We start from the raw sequence: 10,509 nt of genomic DNA, 5'->3' as shown, positions 1-10,509 counted from the left end.
ACAAGTGGGAGCATAGTATTAACCTGCTTGGAAGTAGGTACAAGGGGGATGTCAGGGGTAGGTTTTTCAGACAGAAATGGATGGGTGTGTGGAATGCACTGGCAGTGACGATGGTAGTGGTGGATAAAATTCGGTCTTATAAAAGACTCTTAGATAGGTACACGGTGCTTATAAAAATAAAGGTCTATGCTGCAAGGAAATTGTAGTCAACCTCTAGAGTAGGTTACACGATTGACACAATAATGTGGGACGAATGGCCTGTAACGTGCTGTAGATTTCTATGTTCTATCTTCTTTACATTTTACCTACCGAGCTGCCAAGATGATCGTCACTAATCAAATCTCACTGAGATTTCTCAGGTCCTGTTGAATTTATTGCCAAGTGCACAAGTACGGGAAGGTACAGGGACAGAGAAACACTGAGTTGTGGCAGCATCACAGGCAAGTACATTCAGATAACACACGGAACACAAATTATACGATCTTCTGTCACTAACAATATGAGCATACAGTCTCCCACTGTTTACCCACCGAAGTGGTGAATATCTCTGCTCACCACCACTGTGGGCTCAGACGTTTCCATAGACGAGACCCTCATTTCTTTTTCCCGCTGTCAATGGGCTCATTCCCCCATCCTGCTCCTTGATCCCCCACCGGGACAAACAACCTCTCAGACTCCATCCTACTCAATCCCTCACACCATATTTATCCTCTCAATTAATTCACCCTCCCTCCTCCTCCTGCTGGGTTCCCTCCCTCCCCAGGGAGATGGCATCAATTCAGTGGGCCGAGTGGTCTCCTCCTACCTCTCAGCGATGCATCAGACATCGACCGCAGGAGAAGCTTCTTAAACACCCACAGCTTCCCTCGGAGGGATATTGAAATAATTCAAAAAGCGGGGCATTTACTTTGGGATTTGTTCCGCTTTGACAGGGCGTTCGTAGCGGGAGTATGAGATATCCTCAGCGAGGGTAATGCCCTCTTGGCTGGTCCATCTCTGCTATTGGCTGTAATCAGTGACTGACATTGCTTCGCACCAATGGGAAGAATATAAGTCCTTTCTAGACTGTGGGGTGGGGTGGGTGAATCAGGGAATTGTTACCTTAGCCGGTAAAGCTCAACCGTCTGTTGAAGGCTGTTCTTTCTAGTCCCCGGGAATATACCTCTCTGTTTGCAAAAGACTCTGCCAATTCCTGGAAATATAGTAACCCATCACCATCACTCTCCTGGTACTGCCCATCACCACCACTTTGCTCTGGGTTACTGTCTGCCTGCCTGGTAATCCCCTTCATCAGCAAATCTCTGGAATATCTCACAAAATGCTGGAGCTACTCAGCAGGACAGGCAGCATCCATGAAGGAGAATGAACAATCAATGTTTCGAGCCAAGGCCCTTCATCGGACTGGTAATGACGGGACAGAAATTCTAGATATTGTCACATTACTTTCTCTTCCTTGTGGTCCCGATCCAAAACGTTAACTGTTTATTCCTGTCCATGGATGCTGCCTGACCTGTTGAGTACTGACAACCTGTTGTGTGTCTTTGTGTTGCCCAAAACTTTCAGCATCTGTACGATGTCTTGTCTTCTGGAGTAACTCGCTATTTTAATGTGCATCACAATCTGTTAGAGGAGCAGGAGCAGACGGTAACTGTACTCCTTCCACTTGTGACTGTGTTTCCCCAGAGATGTTAACTCTCTCTCTAATCACTCTGGTCAGTTTTCACAAATATTTTGTGAATTGCCGTTATTGAATTAAACCCAGACGGAGAATCAGCAGAGTATTTATAAATTAAAATAATTCGCCAACAGACCCGTGTCCTTTCCCGATCCTGACGCCACTGGAACTCCTCCACTGCCCGAACCTTGATCCATTTTGTGGACAGGAGTTTTCATTTTTTGCTGCTCTGTAACAAAAAAAAATAACAGGAGGGTCAAACATTAATTGGGGTTTAAAGCAGAGCACTGTTTTGTTTTTAAACTGAGGTGAACACTTCCAAACATCTGGGGCCGATCCTCTGAACACGTGACATGGCCGGATCCACCTGCATCCTTTCACCCACAGTCACACAATGTCCATTTCCACACTCTCCATGCATTGTACACTGGACCAGGATTCTCCAGGGTATCTACTCGCTGTATTGCAGGCAATTCCCTTTTTGGAACCAATTTTGTGTCCTGGACCAGGAGTGTTGCGTCTATGGAATGCCAAGGCAGATTGAGCAGACAGCGCCCACTGCTTTGGTCCTCCTACCACTGGTGGCGCTGTGGTGAGTAATGGACAAGTGTTACAGCAGTGTGGGGTGAAACATTTCTGCTGACGATGAGACTTCTATTCCTCTCGTCACTGGATTATACAGATTTCTCAGTCACACCTGATTCTCACCGTCTCCTTTCAGGTGAACATCGCCTGGCCTTGACACCTATGGCAATATATGATTTGTGTCTATACAGAAACACTCTGACAATCTGAACAATGCAATCTCACACATAGCATCACAGTATCTTGTCCGGAACCACTATAGTTTTTCCGGCAGGACTTCAAAACTATTATTAGCACTAAAACGCAGTTAAGATTTCTTTGAGCATATCACCTGGCTATTATTAGATAGTTAGTTATATGACACCTTGTTAAACACAATGTCGACACGCCATACATCCAAAACAGTCAGTTCAGAAAAATTGTCAATATAATTAAAACAGAATGATGGAATTATTCAACAAGACGAGAGTATGTTACTATTTCAGGTGGAGGACCCTGTATCAGAGCTGAGCCTGTGTGCAGGAGCCATGTATCTGTTCTCTATCAGCATTGTATTCTGCGTTGTATATTTATGATGCTTTTTTGAGGTAATAAGTCGCATCAGTGGGGGTGTGGTAAATGCAAAGGGGATCAGTTACATATTTGCTTTGTTCCATGCAGTACACAGCTGGGGACTGACCGATGTCATATATTTTGTTATTATCCACTCAAATACGATGAATTTATGCTTGGGTACAGTGGAGTTTTATCACTTCAAGATTGTATGTTTGCTCATTGCTAATAAAGGATGGAATACATATCACCGACTTTTGTAACGATCATTATTGGAGTTGAGGGCGCATCATGCAAGTATAATAAATCCACGGGGAGTTGCCAGCAATGGCAAATTAGCTTGGTTAAATTTCACCACTACATTCTCAACAAATGTTTCTCAACCTGCCGATGATTTGAATATTCTGAGATACTGAGTATTTTGCTTCAGTATTCACCAGTGAAAAGGACCTTGGCAATTGTGGGGATGACATACAGCAGACTGAAACACATGAGTGTATGAAAGAAAGAGCATCTGCTGAATCTTTTGAGAGGTATTCAGTTAGATAAGTTACCGGGACTGAACAGGATATACCCCATGCTGCTGTAGGAATCGAGGGAGGAGATTGCTAAGCCTCTGACGATTATCGTTGCATCATCAATTAGGTGTGGAGAAGTACCAGAGGATTGGAAGGTTGCAAATGTTGCTCTCTTGTTCAAGAAATGGAGTAGAGATAACTCAGGAAATTACAGACCAGTTAGTGTTACTTCAGTTGTGGGCAAGTTTTGGAGAAGATCCTGAGAGGCAGGGTTTATGAGCATTTGGAGAGACATGGTCTGATTAGGGATAGCCAGCATGGCTTTGCAAGGGCAGGTCATGCTTATGAACCTGATTGAATTATTTGAGGATGTAACAAAACACATTGATTTACAAGGATGTTGTCTAGATTAGGGAGCGTGCCTGATGAGAATAGTTTGAGTGACCTTGGCCTTTTCTCCTTGAAGCGATGGAGGATGAGAGGTGACTTGACAGAGGTGTATAAGATGAGAGGCTTTGGTTGTGACTATAGCCAGAGGCTTTTCCCATGGTTGAAATGCCTAACAAGTGGGAGCATAGTATTAACCTGCTTGGAAGTAGGTACAAGGGGGATGTCAGGGGTAAGTTTTTCAGACAGAAATGGATGGGTGTGTGGAATGCACTGGCAGTGACGATGGTAGTGGTGGATAAAATTCGGTCTTATAAAAGACTCTTAGATAGGTACACGGTGCTTATAAAAATAAAGGTCTATGCTACAAGGAAATTGTAGTCAACCTCTAGAGTAGGTTACACGATTGACACAATAATGTGGGACGAATGGCCTGTAACGTGCTGTAGATTTCTATGTTCTATCTTCTTTACATTTTACCTACCGAGCTGCCAAGATGATCGTCACTAATCAAATCTCACTGAGATTTCTCAGGTCCTGTTGAATTTATTGCCAAGTGCACAAGTACGGGAAGGTACAGGGACAGAGAAACACTGAGTTGTGGCAGCATCCCAGGCAAGTACATTCAGATAACACACGGAACACAAATTATACGATCTTCTGTCACTAACAATATGAGCATACAGTCTCCCACTGTTTACCCACCGAAGTGGTGAATATCTCTGCTCACCACCACTGTGGGCTCAGACGTTTCCATAGACGAGACCCTCATTTCTTTTTCCCGCTGTCAATGGGCTCATTCCCCCATCCTGCTCCTTGATCCCCCACCGGGACAAACAACCTCTCAGACTCCATCCTACTCAATCCCTCACACCATATTTATCCTCTCAATTAATTCACCCTCCCTCCTCCTCCTGCTGGGTTCCCTCCCTCCCCAGGGAGATGGCATCAATTCAGTGGGCCGAGTGGTCTCCTCCTACCTCTCAGCGATGCATCAGACATCGACCGCAGGAGAAGCTTCTTAAACACCCACAGCTTCCCTCGGAGGGATATTGAAATAATTCAAAAAGCGGGGCATTTACTTTGGGATTTGTTCCGCTTTGACAGGGCGTTCGTAGCGGGAGTATGAGATATCCTCAGCGAGGGTAATGCCCTCTTGGCTGGTCCATCTCTGCTATTGGCTGTAATCAGTGACTGACATTGCTTCGCACCAATGGGAAGAATATAAGTCCTTTCTAGACTGTGGGGTGGGGTGGGTGAATCAGGGAATTGTTACCTTAGCCGGTAAAGCTCAACCGTCTGTTGAAGGCTGTTCTTTCTAGTCCCCGGGAATATACCTCCCTGTTTGCAAAAGACTCTGCCAATTCCTGGAAATATAGTAACCCATCACCATCACTCTCCTGGTACTGCCCATCACCACCACTTTGCTCTGGGTTACTGTCTGCCTGCCTGGTAATCCCCTTCATCAGCAAATCTCTGGAATATCTCACAAAATGCTGGAGCTACTCAGCAGGACAGGCAGCATCCATGAAGGAGAATGAACAATCAATGTTTCGAGCCAAGGCCCTTCATCGGACTGGTAATGACGGGACAGAAATTCTAGATATTGTCACATTACTTTCTCTTCCTTGTGGTCCCGATCCGAAACGTTAACTGTTTATTCCTGTCCATGGATGCTGCCTGACCTGTTGAGTACTGACAACCTGTTGTGTGTCTTTGTGTTGCCCAAAACTTTCAGCATCTGTACGATGTCTTGTCTTCTGGAGTAACTCGCTATTTTAATGTGCATCACAATCTGTTAGAGGAGCAGGAGCAGACGGTAACTGTACTCCTTCCACTTGTGACTGTGTTTCCCCAGAGATGTTAACTCTCTCTCTAATCACTCTGGTCAGTTTTCACAAATATTTTGTGAATTGCCGTTATTGAATTAAACCCAGACGGAGAATCAGCAGAGTATTTATAAATTAAAATAATTCGCCAACAGACCCGTGTCCTTTCCCGATCCTGACGCCACTGGAACTCCTCCACTGCCCGAACCTTGATCCATTTTGTGGACAGGAGTTTTCATTTTTTGCTGCTCTGTAACAAAAAAAAAAATAACAGGAGGGTCAAACATTAATTGGGGTTTAAAGCAGAGCACTGTTTTGTTTTTAAACTGAGGTGAACACTTCCAAACATCTGGGGCCGATCCACTGAACACGTGACATGGCCGGATCCACCTGCATCCTTTCACCCACAGTCACACAATGTCCATTTCCACACTCTCCATGCATTGTACACTGGACCAGGATTCTCCAGGGTATCTACTCGCTGTATTGCAGGCAATTCCCTTTTTGGAACCAATTTTGTGTCCTGGACCAGGAGTGTTGCGTCTATGGAATGCCAAGGCAGATTGAGCAGACAGCGCCCACTGCTTTGGTCCTCCTACCACTGGTGGCGCTGTGGTGAGTAATGGACAAGTGTTACAGCAGTGTGGGGTGAAACATTTCTGCTGACGATGAGACTTCTATTCCTCTCGTCACTGGATTATACAGATTTCTCAGTCACACCTGATTCTCACCGTCTCCTTTCAGGTGAACATCGCCTGGCCTTGACACCTATGGCAATATATGATTTGTGTCTATACAGAAACACTCTGACAATCTGAACAATGCAATCTCACACATAGCATCACAGTATCTTGTCCGGAACCACTATAGTTTTTCCGGCAGGACTTCAAAACTATCATTAGCACTAAAACGCAGTTAAGATTTCTTTGAGCATATCACCTGGCTATTATTAGATAGTTAGTTATATGACACCTTGTTAAACACAATGTCGACACGCCATACATCCAAAACGGTCAGTTCAGAAAAATTGTCAATATAATTAAAACAGAATGATGGAATTATTCAACAAGACGAGAGTATGTTACTATTTCAGGTGGAGGACCCTGTATCAGAGCTGAGCCTGTGTGCAGGAGCCATGTATCTGTTCTCTATCAGCATTGTATTCTGCGTTGTATATTTATGATGCTTTTTTGAGGTAATAAGTCGCATCAGTGGGGGTGTGGTAAATGCAAAGGGGATCAGTTACATATTTGCTTTGTTCCATGCAGTACACAGCTGGGGACTGACCGATGTCATATATTTTGTTATTATCCACTCAAATACGATGAATTTATGCTTGGGTACAGTGGAGTTTTATCACTTCAAGATTGTATGTTTGCTCATTGCTAATAAAGGATGGAATACATATCACCGACTTTTGTAACGATCATTATTGGAGTTGAGGGCGCATCATGCAAGTATAATAAATCCACGGGGAGTTGCCAGCAATGGCAAATTAGCTTGGTTAAATTTCACCACTACATTCTCAACAAATGTTTCTCAACCTGCCGATGATTTGAATATTCTGAGATACTGAGTATTTTGCTTCAGTATTCACCAGTGAAAAGGACCTTGGCAATTGTGGGGATGACATACAGCAGACTGAAACACATGAGTGTATGAAAGAAAGAGCATCTGCTGAATCTTTTGAGAGGTATTCAGTTAGATAAGTTACCGGGACTGAACAGGATATACCCCATGCTGCTGTAGGAATCGAGGGAGGAGATTGCTAAGCCTCTGACGATGATCGTTGCATCATCAATTAGGTGTGGAGAAGTACCAGAGGATTGGAAGGTTGCAAATGTTGCTCTCTTGTTCAAGAAATGGAGTAGAGATAACTCAGGAAATTACAGACCAGTTAGTGTTACTTCAGTTGTGGGCAAGTTTTGGAGAAGATCCTGAGAGGCAGGGTTTATGAGCATTTGGAGAGACATGGTCTGATTAGGGATAGCCAGCATGGCTTTGCAAGGGCAGGTCATGCTTATGAACCTGATTGAATTATTTGAGGATGTAACAAAACACATTGATTTACAAGGATGTTGTCTAGATTAGGGAGCGTGCCTGATGAGAATAGTTTGAGTGACCTTGGCCTTTTCTCCTTGAAGCGATGGAGGATGAGAGGTGACCTGACAGAGGTGTATATGATGAGAGGCTTTGCTTGTGACTATAGCCAGAGGCTTTTCCCATGGTTGAAATGCCTAACAAGAGGGAGCATAGTATTAACCTGCTTGGAAGTAGGTACAAGGGGGATGTCAGGGGTAAGTTTTTCAGACAGAAATGGATGGGTGTGTGGAATGCACTGGCAGTGACGATGGTAGTGGTGGATAAAATTCGGTCTTATAAAAGACTCTTAGATAGGTACACGGTGCTTATAAAAATAAAGGTCTATGCTGCAAGGAAATTGTAGTCAACCTCTAGAGTAGGTTACACGATTGACACAATAATGTGGGACGAATGGCCTGTAACGTGCTGTAGATTTCTATGTTCTATCTTCTTTACATTTTACCTACCGAGCTGCCAAGATGATCGTCACTAATCAAATCTCACTGAGATTTCTCAGGTCCTGTTGAATTTATTGCCAAGTGCACAAGTACGGGAAGGTACAGGGACAGAGAAACACTGAGTTGTGGCAGCATCACAGACAAGTACATTCAGATAACACACGGAACACAAATTATACGATCTTCTGTCACTAACAATATGAGCATACAGTCTCCCACTGTTTACCCACCGAAGTGGTGAATATCTCTGCTCACCACCACTGTGGGCTCAGACGTTTCCATAGACGAGACCCTCATTTCTTTTTCCCGCTGTCAATGGGCTCATTCCCCCATCCTGCTCCTTGATCCCCCACCGGGACAAACAACCTCTCAGACTCCATCCTACTCAATCCCTCACACCATATTTATCCTCTCAATTAATTCACCCTCCCTCCTCCTCCTGCTGGGTTCCCTCCCTCCCCAGGGAGATGGCATCAATTCAGTGGGCCGAGTGGTCTCCTCCTACCTCTCAGCGATGCATCAGACATCGACCGCAGGAGAAGCTTCTTAAACACCCACAGCTTCCCTCGGAGGGATATTGAAATAATTCAAAAAGCGGGGCATTTACTTTGGGATTTGTTCCGCTTTGACAGGGCGTTCGTAGCGGGAGTATGAGATATCCTCAGCGAGGGTAATGCCCTCTTGGCTGGTCCATCTCTGCTATTGGCTGTAATCAGTGACTGACATTGCTTCGCACCAATGGGAAGAATATAAGTCCTTTCTAGACTGTGGGGTGGGGTGGGTGAATCAGGGAATTGTTACCTTAGCCGGTAAAGCTCAACCGTCTGTTGAAGGCTGTTCTTTCTAGTCCCCGGGAATATACCTCTCTGTTTGCAAAAGACTCTGCCAATTCCTGGAAATATAGTAACCCATCACCATCACTCTCCTGGTACTGCCCATCACCACCACTTTGCTCTGGGTTACTGTCTGCCTGCCTGGTAATCCCCTTCATCAGCAAATCTCTGGAATATCTCACAAAATGCTGGAGCTACTCAGCAGGACAGGCAGCATCCATGAAGGAGAATGAACAATCAATGTTTCGAGCCAAGGCCCTTCATCGGACTGGTAATGACGGGACAGAAATTCTAGATATTGTCACATTACTTTCTCTTCCTTGTGGTCCCGATCCGAAACGTTAACTGTTTATTCCTGTCCATGGATGCTGCCTGACCTGTTGAGTACTGACAACCTGTTGTGTGTCTTTGTGTTGCCCAAAACTTTCAGCATCTGTACGATGTCTTGTCTTCTGGAGTAACTCGCTATTTTAATGTGCATCACAATCTGTTAGAGGAGCAGGAGCAGACGGTAACTGTACTCCTTCCACTTGTGACTGTGTTTCCCCAGAGATGTTAACTCTCTCTCTAATCACTCTGGTCAGTTTTCACAAATATTTTGTGAATTGCCGTTATTGAATTAAACCCAGACGGAGAATCAGCAGAGTATTTATAAATTAAAATAATTCGCCAACAGACCCGTGTCCTTTCCCGATCCTGACGCCACTGGAACTCCTCCACTGCCCGAACCTTGATCCATTTTGTGGACAGGAGTTTTCATTTTCTGCTGCTCTGTAACAAAAAAAAAAATAACAGGAGGGTCAAACATTAATTGGGGTTTAAAGCAGAGCACTGTTTTGTTTTTAAACTGAGGTGAACACTTCCAAACATCTGGGGCCGATCCACTGAACACGTGACATGGCCGGATCCACCTGCATCCTTTCACCCACAGTCACACAATGTCCATTTCCACACTCTCCATGCATTGTACACTGGACCAGGATTCTCCAGGGTATCTACTCGCTGTATTGCAGGCAATTCCCTTTTTGGAACCAATTTTGTGTCCTGGACCAGGAGTGTTGCGTCTATGGAATGCCAAGGCAGATTGAGCAGACAGCGCCCACTGCTTTGGTCCTCCTACCACTGGTGGCGCTGTGGTGAGTAATGGACAAGTGTTACAGCAGTGTGGGGTGAAACATTTCTGCTGACGATGAGACTTCTATTCCTCTCGTCACTGGATTATACAGATTTCTCAGTCACACCTGATTCTCACCGTCTCCTTTCAGGTGAACATCGCCTGGCCTTGACACCTATGGCAATATATGATTTGTGTCTATACAGAAACACTCTGACAATCTGAACAATGCAATCTCACACATAGCATCACAGTATCTTGTCCGGAACCACTATAGTTTTTCCGGCAGGACTTCAAAACTATTATTAGCACTAAAACGCAGTTAAGATTTCTTTGAGCATATCACCTGGCTATTATTAGATAGTTAGTTATATGACACCTTGTTAAACACAATGTCGACACGCCATACATCCAAAACAGTCAGTTCAGAAAAATTGTCAATATAATTAAAACAGAATGATGGAATTATTCAACAA

This window comes from Hemitrygon akajei, unplaced genomic scaffold, assembly GCF_048418815.1.
Source record: "Hemitrygon akajei unplaced genomic scaffold, sHemAka1.3 Scf000054, whole genome shotgun sequence".
Classification (NCBI taxonomy): Eukaryota; Metazoa; Chordata; class Chondrichthyes; order Myliobatiformes; family Dasyatidae; genus Hemitrygon; species Hemitrygon akajei.
Note: the sequence above shows the minus strand (reverse complement) of the source record.